Source organism: Mauremys reevesii, linkage group 12, assembly GCF_016161935.1.
Source record: "Mauremys reevesii isolate NIE-2019 linkage group 12, ASM1616193v1, whole genome shotgun sequence".
Classification (NCBI taxonomy): Eukaryota; Metazoa; Chordata; order Testudines; family Geoemydidae; genus Mauremys; species Mauremys reevesii.
Window position 1 is genome coordinate 3,611,295 of NC_052634.1, and position 15,722 is coordinate 3,627,016.

A 15,722-nucleotide genomic window follows, 5' to 3' on the forward strand; every position below is an offset into this window, starting at 1 on the left:
GTCTTTCTGTGTATCCGTCTGTCTGTGATATTTCTTAGGAACCTATCACAATGGTAGCTAAGCACCTGGCCCAAAGCCCAGAGGAGTCAGTGGAAAGACTTCCCACTGGAATCAATCAGCTTTGGATCAGGCCTGAAGTGCTGAAAGTTTAGTAAAGTGGCTGCTCACTCCCGTTTTGACCTGCAATAGGAGACCAGCCATCACCAATGCTCCCATCTCTGGACTGCCATTTAAACCTAATTTAAACCTTTCCTTAAGACGCTGTCCCTTTCTGGTTCTCAGGAGGATTGGTCAATAATATAAAGAGGTTTAAATAAACAGTCCCCCAGGCTACCACATGCATCCTTTCTCCTCCATATCTGCTTTGTTTAGATTACATGCTATGTGGGGCAGGCACTGTCTGCATTTGTGTCTTGATCTGCATTGGTCACACTGTCTGTGGCTGACAAATAAATAACAATAAACCATCCCTGTGAAAGGCAGATGGACTGCAGAGGTGAACAGAGCTACTTGGCTGCAGGGAGCCAGCTATGGGCAAAAACTTATTAACTTTCCCATTCAATCGCTCTCTCTCTGTGCGCTTAAGAGCAAAAAATACCATTGATTACAGCTCTATCAAATTAAAGCTGCTGGTAAGGCCGTGAGTGGTCAATTATTATCAACAACAAAATGCTGGAAATTGGTTATTAGCTGGCACCTCTTTGTTTCCTCTGACAGCTTCCTATTTGTCTCTCTCTGAACTATGGTACCCATACGGGGGGGAATTCCCAAGGAGATACAATTGATTCAGCATCTCATGATGGGATGCAGCATGGAAGAGGAAATGCTACTTATTTGTCATTCACATCACATACTCGCCAACATGTGTCCTTTTTGTTTTGCTCCTAGGCCTGGCTTATTTGTCCCAACTTTGCGTGCTGCTAGTAGCACAAACAAGCTGCAATATGGCATCACATTGCTAGGGGGAGGCACAGACCTGTGGGTGACCTTGGGCAAGTGATTTTCTCAGCCTTTTTATCCCCATTTTACAGATGGTAAAGTAAAAGTACAAACAGCATGCTAGGAACTGTTAGGAGAGGGATAGAAAATAAGACAGAAAATGTCATAACGCCACTGTATAAATCGCTGGTGCACCTACACCTTGAATACTGTGTCCAGTTCTGGTCGCCCCATCTTAGAAAGGATATAGCAGACTGGGAAAGGTTCAGAGAAGGCAACAAAGATGATCAAGGCTATAGAATGGCTTCCGTACAAGGAGAGACTAACAAGATTAGGGCTGCTCATTTTAGAAAAGAGAAGACTAAGGGGAGGTATCACAGAGGTCTATAAAATTATGAATGGTGTGAAAAATGTGAATAGAGAAGTGTTATTTACCCATTCCCAAAATACAGGGGTCTCCTGATGAAATTAATAGGCAGCAGGTTTAATACAAACAAGAGGAAGTACTTTTTCATGCAATGTACAACTAACCTGTGGGACTCATTGCCATGGGAAGTTGTGAGAGCCCAAAAGTATAACTGGGTTCAAAAAAGAACTGGATAATGGAGTATTAGCCAAGGTGGTCAAGGAGGTCAAGGATGCAACACCATGCTCGGGGTGACCCTAAACCTCTTCTGTCCCCCCTCCTGGGGTCGTGTAGTAATTTCAGTTGTCAGAAGGGGATCATGGTGCAATGAAGTTTGAGAACCCCTGCTCTAGATAATCCTGTGTCCTGCCATGTCAAATCAAACTACTGGTCCAGCTATAATCCAGTACCAGGCCTCCTGCGCTATCATAACGGTTGTCTGGTCCATCTATTCTGTTATATTTTGGCTCAGGGTTTTGGGACACAATGTTATTCAAGTGCGATACAGAATAAAGTTGCATTGTGTAACCAAGACAAAGCACAACCTCCAAAACAGCTGGTTGTTTCCAGACCGCAGGGAATGCACAAGCACCACAGAATGTTCAAGGCCCAGTCGGATCCCCAGCTCTCTGGCTGCCATACTCTAATGCCAGCTGTCGGCGGGGACGTGAAGAAATTTACACCCTGTGCCAGAAAAGCATCCAAGCAGCTGTACAACTGCAGCGATGCCACGCATTAGCTGTCTTTGAAGGAGAGAGGCTGCCAATCAACAATCATCAGGTATCTCTCCGCGATGTTGTCTTCCTCCCCACACTCACTTCTCTCTCCCTAGCTAGCCTCTGTGTGAAAGGAGTTATTCAGTTAAGGAGACTGAGTGAGCTGAAGATTCTCAGCTTCCTGTTGTACAAAGACTCAGGTCAAGAACCAAGTTGTCAAACTAAACAAAAAGTGGAATGGGGGGAGAAGAAAGGCAAGGAAAAAGCAAAGCCCCCAAAGTTCGGTAACGGCTCTGAGATTAGAATCACACAGCACTGGTTGATGGAGTCTCTTTGGCGTAAAGTCTTGGCAGGAGTGAGAGCAGCTGTAGCTGGCAGGGTTTGCAGTGACATCACCTGAAAGACAGCTCAGGGCATCGGGGGTGAGAGAGGACATTGGAAGTGTGTCTGACACGAGGCTTCTGGCCAACCATGAAATGGGGCTGGGCAGGGGGGCTGAGAAAATAACGCAAGTTGAGTCTTTGCTACAAAAACCCATGCATGTTCCCTTGCTGGTATGACTTTGCCTTCCTTGCTTGACTATCGCGGAGATCATCAGAGCAGAATTGGCTGGCTGGAAAAGTCCGCTGTGGCTACAGGAGTTGTCCAGTCCTGCCCTGTCAACAAAAAGAGAAAAAAATGCAGAGGCAGGATATGCATGTCGAGGGGAACCCCCATGTGGAAGGCAGATTTGATGAGAGACACTAGCCTGAGTGCACTGAAGCCAGATGGCTGGTAGGCACCCGCTTCCTTATTTTACTGAATTGACAGAGAAGCTTTCTTTTCCTCAACTGGGCTTCAAGCACCTATTGCAGCACTAACCAGAGCAAAAGAGCAATCTGGCTACCTCTCAGGATGACATTTGGTATTCAGAGGAAAACTGCATCAAACAACCACAGAAGGGGTGTGGATCTCTGAGACATGGTGCCAGGCTGGTCTAACAGGCAAACTTGAGTGAACCCAGGTCAATTAAGGTTTGTGTTAAAATCATGCCAAATCCAGTGTGTTCCAGTGGGTTCATTCCAACCGGAAATGTGAGGGAATGGAACCTGGATTGGTTGGAAGAAGGAGAAAACACCCCACCAAATTGCAGGAGTTTCCCCAGACAGCTCTGCTTTCAATTCAATTACTTCCTCTTGGAGTTAGTTGACTTGAAAAGCACGTCTTGAAGCTGCTCCTCCATCCGCCAGACTCATATTCAATTCAAGATCAGGAAACTGAAAAGTCTTTTAAAAGAGTAAAAACCCAAAGCCTCTGTTTTCTTAGTGAAATCCAGCTGCCATTAATGAAAGTTGAATTAGAAAGGGTTATTTTTTTAAGTAAAATCATTCTGTTATCTGCGTTAGCAAAAGTTAGTCATATTTGACTGGAGACGTAATATGACAAGACATGTCCTAGCTGTCAGTCAAATCACAAGGATATAGCACATGGCATATGCACAACCTGCTAGTGTCTGCCAGTGCCATCTCTTGTTTATGTGAAACTGTCACCAGCCTAGCTTCACTCCCCTACTAGGAAAAAAAAAAGAAAGAAAGAAAGAAAAGAAAGTATCCCGGTTCTGAAGGGCATATTTCAAAGATTGCAGGGAGACATTTAGTTCATTTAGTTATGTAGAAATAAAATATGAATTTTAATGAGAAACATTAACATGAGCTCTTCAGGAATAACTACAGGACTTTATGATGAACGTATTAGAGCACTGTTCTGCCATAGGTGCCTGCCAGTCTTCATAAATCAGCTCAAACAAGTTAATTCTTCATAAAGGAAGATGAAACTGAATTTCAGGCATGGATGAATGGCTACATAATAGAGGGAAGATAATTTAGTGCACCCAGGCCTGGGCAGATGGGGGGAGTAGGACGATGTAGGACACATTGATCCCTGGAATAACCCAAATGAAGTCAGCAAGTCAGCTCCTCAGCTGGTGTAACTCAGTGGTCAATGGAGCGATGCTGATTTACACCAGCTAAGAACCTGGCCCAGCGGTGAAGTTATACTGCTTTACCCCAGCTGAGCGTCTGTTTTACTAATGGAGTTACAACACAAGCAATGCATTTGGCCCTTTGTGTCTACACTTCACAGGGAGACCACCCAAATATTTTCTTAGCTTCGGATTTCTGCTGGTTTCCACTCATGCTCCATTTTGCTTTGAACTGGCAGATTTCCACGATCTCAAAGTGAAGCTCAGTTGCAGCCACTGAGTTTCATGTGGAGACCAAGAATTTTCTAGAAAGGGGTTCTCAAACGGGGGGTCGGGATCCCTCGGGGGTCACAGGATTATTACATGGGGGGTCGTGAGCTGTCAGCTTCCACCCCAAACCCTGCTTTGCCTCCAGCATTTATAATAGTGTTAAATATATTAAAACATGTTTTTAATGTATAAGTGGGGGTCGTACTCTGAGGCTTGCTGTGTGAAAGGGGTCACCAGTACAAAAGTTTGAGAACCCCTGTTCTAGAATTTCAGTGCGAAACCACAATTCAGCCCAAGGTTTGCTCAAGAACTGGGCATAGGTTTGTTTGAAAGCTTTCTGAACCTTAACAAATCCTTTGCCAAAGCAACCCGCACTGGGTTTTGAGTTTGCACTGAAGATATATAATATATGGGAAATAAACATCAGGTAAGGGGGAAAGATGGAGGAAAGGAACTTTAAAAAAAATCCTATACAATAACTGGGAGATTAGGGATGAAACCAATAGGATTGCATACAAATTATTCAAAAAACTATAAAATTTAATAGCTATTGAGACATTTTCTACAGAATTTTTGAAACATCCTGTAGAATTGAGTAGATGGTAATACTTCTTGTTATTTATCGCCTGTATTACTCTAACACCCAGAGGCTCTGGCCAGCATCAAGACTCCACTGTGCTAACTGCTGTATACACAATGTGAAAGACAGTCTCTGCCTCAAAGAGCTTGAAGTCAACACGGACATGGTGGACTAAGGGTGGGAGGGGAAACTGAGGCACAGAAGAGTGAAGGTTACACAGCAGGTCAGTGGAAAACCAGAAATAAACCCCAAGTCTCCTGTCTCTCAGTCCAGTGCCAAGGCCTTTAGGCAATGCTGTCTCCTACCCTTAGAATTCTATAGTATGGTTAATAAGAAACTCCTATAGAAATGTTATCGTACTCTATCCAACTCCATAGGCGTCTGGCCCAATGCCCATTGGAGTCAATGGGAAGCTTTCCATTGACTTCAATGGACTTTGGATAGGCTTGGCAGTTTCCCAAAGGAGAGACTGTGTCTTCGTGTGTGTGTGTGTAAAGTGCCTACCACAACCTTGCTGACTGGGGCCGACTGCAGTATTGAATATTAGCTCTCAATAAGGCTCTGAGTTGGCTAAGGTGGTGCAGTGTGAAGCTTTGTGTTGATTCTGGTAGCAGTGGGTGGCTGATATTCTTTTTTATTATTAGGATGATTTTCTTTATATCTTTATTTTCATTGCATTATGCTCCTCCTGGCCGTCAGCACTTGCGCCACTGGCTCCTGGGGATCCTCCACCACTAAGCCTGTTTAAGAGGCAGCTTAAATGTTTCCTTTAGAATGTAGCTTGCTGCCAACTGTGCTGCTTTTTCTGTTGTTGATTTTATTGATATTATTGACTTTTTCATGGGGCACGTTGGGATGTTTGCATGATAATGTGCACGCGCTCTATAAATTGCTTTGTGTTGCACAGTGTTTAACTCACACCCACCTCCAGCCAGAAGAACACATTTTATTAGGGCATTTTGGTCGTAGCTGTTGCTCTTTGCTTTTATGATAAAATATATAATACAATCATCACCCTTGCCTCCACACTGAGTTTTACAGTGGCTCCCAAGTTAGGGAAAATAATGATGCATCATCTGAGCACTTCAGGTTAGTAACAGAATGTATATAGGACAAAATGTCACCGCCCCATTTTCTAATGCCATTGCACAGGATGGACACCATAAGGTTGCATCACCCGGAGGTGATGCAATGACACCCCATGTACAAAGGGGCACCTAAAAGTTGATTATTCCTGGATCAGGCCTTTATGTGCCAACTTGTGTCTTGCATGATGGAGGGTAATTAAAGAGAGATTGGGAAATCAGATTTTTAAAAAATGACAACATCAGGTTTAAGATTTCAGTGGTTTAGGCGTGCCTAGAATAAACTTCACTGAACCCAGATCAGAGACTCTCTTTGGATTTGCTCACCTCTTGGTCATGTAATTGAATTTATTTATGTATCTGCACATCTATTGTTAAAATGATGGCGCACATGAGAGTCATCTCTGTAACATGAAAGCAGAAATATTAAACAAAGGCCAGCCTGTCCTTCTAGATTAACCAACTGTGGATCTTCAGTGACTGGTATTTTTACACAGCCCCTGTGCTGGGCCCAGAATAAGGGACATGAGTCTTGCTCTGCAGTGTTGGCACTGTGTCACACCCCAGTGAACATGGGCAGGGAGACGATGAGAGGCATCATTCACCGATGCTGCCCATGAGCCTTGTGAATGGGGTAATTCACTGATCATCATGTGACAATTGACATTTGTTTACACCGACATTAGCTGGTCTATACACCCCATCACAACCAGAGCAGACAGCATAAAATAGTGACCACCAGAGCCCATACAAATCACTGATGCCAGCCAGCTGGCATAAAACACTGACATAAGTCTGGTATATCCACATACACTAATACCAAGCTAGTCTGTATAAAACTGCTCTTTAACCAACAGGCAGGTCTATATAAAGCACTGACATTAGGCTGGCTGATATAAACTACCGAAACCAGACCAGTCAACGTAAAGCAGTGACATCAGGCCAACAACATGCTGGACAAAGGTTTAGTTGGGAGTGTGAGTGTCGTTTCGCTGTGTGGGTGGGTGAATGAAGGTTCAATTCATTAGGGTTCTAATTTTTTTCCTGAAACATTTCTCATCCACCTATACTTCTTGAGTGTCACTTTTAACATAATGTTACAGTAGTGTCCAAGTTACAGCTTTGTAATGTTAATAACACAGCAAATTCTCTCTCTCACATTCTCACACACACAATATTTCCATGTGGGGTGAGTAGAGGCATGCTACTTTCTGTAAATACAACAGGATCGATTGTTTTCTATACTCACACTTAGACCCCATCCTAGGCAGTAATATTTTAAAGTTGATTGGATCTTAAAATTGCAAAAGGTCTCTGGTGGCATGACTTTAGCTGGCATTATCAGCTCAGCCCTTGTCTTACAAAGCAATCTCCTACCGAATCGCTCGGCACTCTCTCATCCTTCAAAAACTTGCAGCAAGAAAATCGCTGAGTTCTCAGCAGCTCACTAACACTCAGGTGATGGTGAAGAATGAGGCTGCATATCATCATGTGTGTGACCTTGGGAGAACTGAACATTGTCCTTGGGGCTCAGAGCACCTACCTGGTAGGTTTTTATTTTTTTTATCCAGGCTGGTTGACAGTGTCATTCTTCAATGTGAAAAACACTTTGATGGAAAAGAATTGGGGAAGTGTGACACAGAGGATGAAATCATTGCCGAGCACATCTGGGGTGGGAGGCGGTAACAGGCGAGCCTGTGCTGCAGAGGGTTTCGGGGCACTGCGGTGTTAACCAGATGCTTCGGGGGTGTTATTGATGTATTGTGGCACTTCTAGTCATTGAGACCACCTTGCCAGGGCCCCAGAGGTGAAGCCAAGGCCCAAACTGAGAGAGAGATGGGGCCTGAACCGAAGCCTACTAAAGCCAGCAGAATGACTCTCATTTACTTCGGATCAGGCCCAAAGTGAGCAAAGGAGACCCCCCCACACACACCTTCATTTTCTTAGGCTAAACAAGCCAAGCTCTCTTCATAAGATAGAACCTCTATTTCTCTGATCATCCTAGTAGCCTTTCTCTGTACGTGTTCCATGTGAACTGCACACACACTCCCAGAATAGGTCTTTCCAGTGCTTTGTACAATGGCATTAATACTTCCCTCTCTTGACTGGAAATGCCTGGCTTGGAACATCCAAGGCTCGCATTTGCCTTTTTCACAGCCACATCATATTGGTGGCTCATACTCTTCCTGTGGTTGACCAACTTGGCCAGGTCTTTCTCTTATTCTGTTGTTTCCAACATGATGAGCCCCCTGCTTATAGAGATTATTCTTGTTAATAGTCTCTAAGTACATGACCTTGCCTTTTGTATTATTAAATTTCACCCCATTTCTATTACTCCAATCCTCAAAGTGAGCCAGTTCTTCCTGTACAATATTCTGATCCTCCTTTGTATTGACGATACCTCCCAGCTTTGTGTCATCAGCAAATTTCAGTAGCCCACTCCTAATTTTTGTGCCAGCGTCATTAATGAAAATATTAAATAAAATCAGTCCCACAACCTGTCCTTGGAGAACTGCACTAGTAACCTCCCTGCAGCTCTACAGTTCTCCTTTCAGCACAGCCCACTGCCAATCTCCCCTTTAGCCAGATCCCTACACACCTTACAATTCCTGTACTAATCCCAACTTCTCCAATTTAACTAACAATTTCCCATGTGGTACCACATCAAATGCTTTATTCAAATCCATCTAGATTAGATTGACTGCATTTTCCTTGTCTAAGAAATCAGCTAGCTTATCAAAGAAAGATACAAGATTAGTCTGGCACTATTTACCTTTGGTAAATCATTGGTGCTTTTTATCTCATTTTCCATTTACTTCCATGTCTTTAATTAGTCTTTCCTTCAAAATTAGTTCTAAGCCTTGCGTGCTAGTGCAGTCTGACTAATGGAGCTACAGTTGTTTGGATTAGTTTTTCTCCCATCTTTCTTAAATACAGGTATTCCATTTGCTATTCTCCGGTCATACAGTAGCACCCCCAATTTGATAGATTTATTACAAATCTTTGATACTAGACCTGTAATTTCATGTGCCAGTTCTTTCAATATTCCCCTTTACTTGAATACTCTTTGAATTTTGCTTCCACCTCAGATGTGGTCATTTCCATTTCTATACACTCGGTCCCATTAGCCATCCTGCCTTTGCTTGCATGCTCTACATTATCATCCTTATCAAAAACAGAGGCATGAGACAACAACCATTAGAGATTGTAAAATGTTACTCTGTAGGTGGAAGCTGGTAATGATGTGAAATAGCTTTATATAACAAGGAAGCTGCTTGCCAAAGAATTTGTTCCTTGATTCAGCAGTTTGGTACCTGCAGAGTCAGACTCAGGCTTATAATGTCTAATTATGGAAACTAAGTTGCACAATTCTCTCTCTCTCTCTCTGTTCCTTTTTTGAACAGATACACAGGCATTTTGCTACATTGCCAATTCAGATCTGCCTTTCTGCTGCTCCAGATCTTTGTCACATTTTATTCACAAACAGTTTTGCCATCCTGTTGGACCAAACTCCAGCTGAGTCAGCAAGAAAATGGGACAGAGGCACAGAAGATGGTCAGTGAAGTGAGACAGGTACAAGTTTTTCTGTGCCTCTGACAACATGCCGATGTGGGGCAGCAGCTACATCCTCAGAGGAAAGATCTTGAAATCCCACTTCCCATGCGCTGTGTTTCCTATTTCCAGAAAGCAATGATCAGCAAATCCTGGCGAGTTTAATTGCTGATATTTATCTGAACCTCTTTGCGCTAGAAATGAGAGTTTTGTATCCTCTAACAATGAGGCATTAGAAAGAAACTTTGCCTATGGGCAGGTTACTCCATAGTTGTCCAATTGGAGAACACTTGCACTTTTTACAAGTACCTACATGAAGAAGAGATTTCTGAGAGCACGTGGATCATTACGGTAGCAGAAGAAGTCAGAATGAGATCTTATGGTTGGAATCTTGACAAATTCAGACTAGAAATAAAGTGCATATTTTTAACTAGGGTACCATTTACCTAGCCACATGGTAGATTCTCATTTCTTGATGCAGAAATTATTGACTGAGGTTCTCTGGCCTGTGTGTGGTGCAAGAGGTCAGATTAGATGATCACCATGGTTCTTTTTGGTGTTAAGAAACAAACAAACTATGAATCTTCCTCTGAAGCATCTTGTGATGGCTGGTATTAGGCACAGGGTACACAGCTGCTATGATCCACTGTGGCTATCCCTATGTTCCAGAAATCTCTGGAACCGGGCAAATAATGGTTTTTAAAGGAGTCACTAGTATTTTATTTGAGGAAAAAAATCATGTCTATACACAAATATTCACCAGTTATTTTCTTAGCTCTGTCAACTGGGTAATAACTGAAGGATTGAAAAAATGCTTGAGGCAGACCCCATTTGTTATCAAAGGGAATGGCTAGCGCGCACACACACACACACACACACCACATATGAGGCCTGATCAGAAAACCCTGTGTGCATGCATGACATGCCCACAAGGGACTGACAGATCCTGGATGACTTTGCTGGGGCTCTCATGGAGTTTGTGTGTGGCCAAGGTATACTCCACATGTAAGAAACAGAATGAAATGCAATTTAGTTTTAATGTCACTGAGTAACTTCCTAATTAAAGAGGAGGCCAAAGCATGATCCATGGGCCAGCCCTTTAAATTCTTTTCATGTGACCTGTAGAGCCAACTTTAATATGATCAAACAGTCAGACTAATGGTCCCAATGAGTCATCTGGATCTGTGGGGGCTCCAGGATTCTGCAACATGCTTCCTCACCTCCTTGGTCCAATATAGTTTGAATAGCTAGGGCACACTGCAAAAGAGAGGGCTGACTGTATAGCCCCAGACAACGAAAGACTGGAAGGGAGTTTTTAAGTGGCAGGCTGGCTGAGTTTGTTTTGAAATGATTACTTTAAAGCTGCTGGGATTTTATTCCATTATTAATAATGTTAAGGCACCTGGAGCCATGGAGCGGCATCTTCTTTTATTATTATTTAAATCTAAATAAATAAATCAGTTCAGACCAAGGTTTTGTGTCTGTTCTTATTGCATCAGAAAAGGTTCGTTCATCCCCAGTGGAAGAAGGTGTTCTGGATTTCACATACCGTGAACCCTTCCTCGCCAAGTAAACACCAGTCCACATTGTCCACGTGCCAGGCTAAGAGTCCACGTGTGAGTTATCAGTAAATTGATTTTAATTTTGGCGTCTTTAATGTGATTTTATAAAATCAGGTAATAAATATTGTGCAATAATAGATGTGCTTTTGCAACATCCTTTACTTCTGCTTTTCACTTGAACCCTGTGAGATTGGAATTGCATGTCTGAATCTTTACCCCTTGGCTTGTAAGAATCCCCTCCCCATCTGCAAATAGTCCTAGAATATAAAATTGGGGCTGTTGCTGAAGTGTCTGTGGTATCCAGGAGACTGTCAGACACCTGTGCGCCGTGTGATTATCCAAAGCAGTTGTCATACCATTCCGGTTATTAATGATATGTAATTATGTATTAAGATTCCCACCAGGTAAAGCATTTCAGGGCAATTAGAACACACCTCAAATGGTGTGATAAAGAAACAAGACCAAGTGATTTTGTCTACCTGGGAAGTGAAATATTTGCCCCAAATTATACTGTCTGGATCATGCTATTTGTACTGTAGCAGGAAGGATGAAAATCCCAGTTTGTCATTGAGAGAGAAGCTGCTCCCTGGGGAAAATTTTCCTCATGTTGTTTCTAAACCTCCTCAGATGCCTCCAGCTCCCACAATTGTGTTTGTGAGTGAGAAGCAGAAGTCATGATCTACAGGGAATGTGCACCCTGAACTGGCCATTGAGCATTAGCTTTCTGATGGGTAGGATCTTTGCTTGGGGCAGCCATGCAGTTGAGGCAATGGCAGGGTTGTCGACATGCTTTGATTCACTAGCCAGGGTTGGCACAGTCATTGGGCCCACTTATTTTCATTCAGAAAAAAAGAGGTAATGCATTTGTTTCATTCTTTGGGGAATCCCCAATGAGAGATGCAAAGAGATTCAAAGAAATATGGCCTCTTGGCCAGGAGAGGGGGATCTATGCTATGACATTCTGGGGTGCAAACCTGACCAGTGAGGGGCTGTCTCACCACCTTCCCTGCAACTATGGGTGCCTCACAGTGCTTTGCTGTTGTAGCTTCCAACTTGGGTCACTCACAATCAGCCTGCCAGCATGCAGGTCACACCCTGAATGTCTGTGTATAGTGTAGACGAGCCCTTCAGTGGTACAAATCAGTCGGAGACCAGTCTTTGGCAAACCCCAGTGCCTTTTATTTCCCTGCGTGCGGTTCCACCACCAGCTATATACAGTTCTGTACACTTCAATATTACCTGGGGAACAGCTAGCTCCTGTAGCTAGGTGGGAACGGTGATCCCTAACTCCTCCCTTTCCTGTCCCCCTTTCCTGTTCCTTCCTGCTAGCTTTACAGGCCTCTTCCCCATAAAGCTCACAGGTGATTACCTTGCAGCCCTTTAATGAGCCACACCCTGCCAGTTCCAGTTACTTCCCCTTAATGGGAGCTGAGCTAGCAGGAGCTGAGCTAGCAGGGGCTGGTTCAGTGCTTCTTAGGCCAGCACCCTGTTACAATAGCCACAACTCTGATCCCAGCACACACCAGCCACACCCTGGCTTCCAGCAGCCTTGGCTGATACTTGCGGGGTGACCCCGACACACACCAAGTCCCAAACTTTCCTCCAAAAACTTGTGTTCTGCGCTGTCCAGCCCCTTCCTGGACAGTTCAGATAACTTAGATCCGTTGCCCCTCTAAGAGGATCAATATACAAGGTGAAATGCTTAACACTGTTCCAAGCAACATTGCTGCCCAAATTTTAGGGCAGAATATCTCCCCAAAGTCAAATGATTTGTTCCTTTTGTCTTCTTCGGTCAAGCATAGATAGAGAGATGGACAGGGAGAGCTGGAAAGAATGAATATCTGGGGTGTTTTGCCCCTCGCTTTTATAGTCCAGTCTCCCTTTGAAGTGGATCTTTCTGAGGGTTACCCCTCCAAGCAAAGTTTATTCAAACAGTAAAGAAAGTGGGCCCATGCTCTTTCTCCTCCCCTGTGTATTCAGAAATGGAGGTTTGCCTCCTTGCTCGCTTGCTGTCTCAAGGATCCTGTTTACTATTTGTATGTAAATTGAGATAAATACACTTTCCTTTGTTTAAGATAAACCTTCTTAACTGTTCCTGCCTAGTTGGGGCTATGTGGGTTTGAACATGTGCTACCAACATCATTGAGGGGGAATTTGTAACTTTACATATAATATTGCTACATACATTTCACTATGATATTATTGACCAGCGAGTTTAGTTTTCAAATGATACCTCACAAGGCTTAGGCTGTACAAAGATTATTACAATAGTATGTAGAGTGTGAATACAGGGGTGCATTGAGTCATATATGCACAGAAACGAGATCACCAAAGGAACCCCCAAGTGACCCTCTGAGAACAATTGTCTTTGGCAAGATCAACTACAGGCAGGGTATAGTATGATCAGACCAATGGTCCATCTAGGATAATATTGTTTCTTCCACAGTGACCAGTACATACCTTGAGGCTTCATAGGAAGGCAAACAAATACATAATGCCCCTTGCTAATTGTGCAATGCTGGGAACACATTGCTTGCCATCCTTCATACTGATAACCTTGTGTCCTGAAGTGGGTGATTTGTTAGGTTGATAAAGTAGGGCCAATCTATTCTATTAATGGTTATAACATTAGCCAGTCCTTTTAAAAGCTGCCTGAAATATTTGACTCTGTGGATTCCCATGGCAGTAAATTCCATGGGATTATTATACACTAAGGAAAGTTGAACTGGTGAGATCATTGAGAAGATATTTGGTCTGGCAGCAGATGTCATGCTAGCCTGCACTGCACTGGCCATGCATCATATCCCAATTTTTAAATCCTAGCGACAGCTGTCCAAAGAACAAAACCCCCCCATGAACTGAACAGACCCTGGAGGTTGAACTCCCCTACTAGAATGGGGGTTCTTTCAGGCCAGAGAAGTTGGTGCATGGGGAAAGCATGTGTTTTTTGCTGGCTATGCTGTACCTGCTCTGGGGTTATATAGGTTCTTTCTCCAGGACTGCTGTTGCTGAGAGAGAAAGAAACCCAAAGTGTTCTGTAAAACCATGGCCTCTCCTGCGTCGGAGATCGCTGTGATTCCTGCAAATAGAATAAGATCAAAACACGCAGTCTTTTTGCCCCCAAGGCAGTTCCCCGCAGTCTGAGAGGGAGGGCAGCTAGTGCAGAGAGGAGACGAGACACAGACGCCGGTTAAGCACTGTGCTGGAGTCAGAGGTGATGTATTCATTTTAAAAAGGCTTGGAGATAAATCATGACAGTCTGAAATAATTCCTTAAACAAAAGGTTTGAGCTTAGCTTTTTCTCTTGCTAAGCTCTTTCCAGTTTGTCATCTCTTAGCTGAAGGGGGGATGCAGAAGACGCTTCTACTACTCACATATAGAATCTGTGCCACTGCCTCTAGTGGCTCTAATGTTTGCACACTTGATCTACTGTGGAACCCGCTTACATAGTCAGCTGAAACTGACACTCAGAACAAGAAAACCGGGCTTCCCTTCACCTCAGCATGGTCATTGCTAACAGCTGCCGTGGAACGGGTTGGATTCAGAATGTTCCAAGGATTGGGGTTTGCTCCACCATCACATTCCGGCTAAGTATTTTAGCCGAAAGCACGTCCCACAAAACTGTTGCTCTGCCCCGTACAAGCCAATACACACACAGGAGGGGAAGCATGGTCTGGCCTATTCAATAGGAGACCCAGTTCAAATCCTGTTCTGCTACAGACATCCCGGAGTGACCCTGGTCAAGTCACTGAGCCTCAGGGCCCCTCTGTAAATGGGGATAATAGCCATGCCCTGTCTCACAAGGTTGTGAGGATAAATGCACCAGGTACAGTAATGGGGGCTCCCTCAGTAGCTAAGACATACAGATGTAAAGACTGATCAGGGTGTGTTACTCGCCCCCTCTGTGCCCGATCCATGGGGATGTGGGTCTGTTACAGCACTCGGCTTGAGATCCTGGCTCTTTAGCTCAAGCTGTAGGCACTGGGGCTATTAGCTCTGTGGATTCCCAGTTCAATCTCTGGTGTGTTGGCAAAAAAGGCAGCTGTCTCTCACTCAAACACAAATTAGTCTGCACCAGAAAACCCCAGGCCCCTAGGTGACACGTCCACATGAGAGAAACAGACGACTTTGCTGAGGTTCTTCTGGGGTTTGTGTCTAGCTGAGATAAGATCCACCTGTAAGAAAGAGAGTGAATGCATATTTAGTTTTAATATCACAAAGTAACTTCCTAATTAAAGGAGAGACCAAGGCAAGGTCCTTGAGACAGCTCTTTAAATGCTGCAACAGGGCCTGTGGAGCCACTTTTAATATGGCCAGGCAGCCATCGGAGTCGAAAGCAGGCAATGCTTCATTCGGACCTGAGCTGCTCACGTGAGGTCCTCTGACCTTCGCACAGCTCCTGTGCTTCGTGTCCTCTGTCCTCAATAGCCAATCAGCAGCCAGTATTTCACCAATGTTCTGAAAGCCCCTCCTTTTACCGAGAACATTGTCACTTAGTGCGGGTCTCAAGATGGAAGGGGGGGGAATTCACCACCTGGTGATGGGGTATTCCCTCGCAATGGAGCCGTGTAGAGGAGCGGTTTTGTCCATCTGAATTCCCTGGCCAAAGAGCTTCAGATATGGCTAGATCCTGAGCCCCTTTAACTCCCACT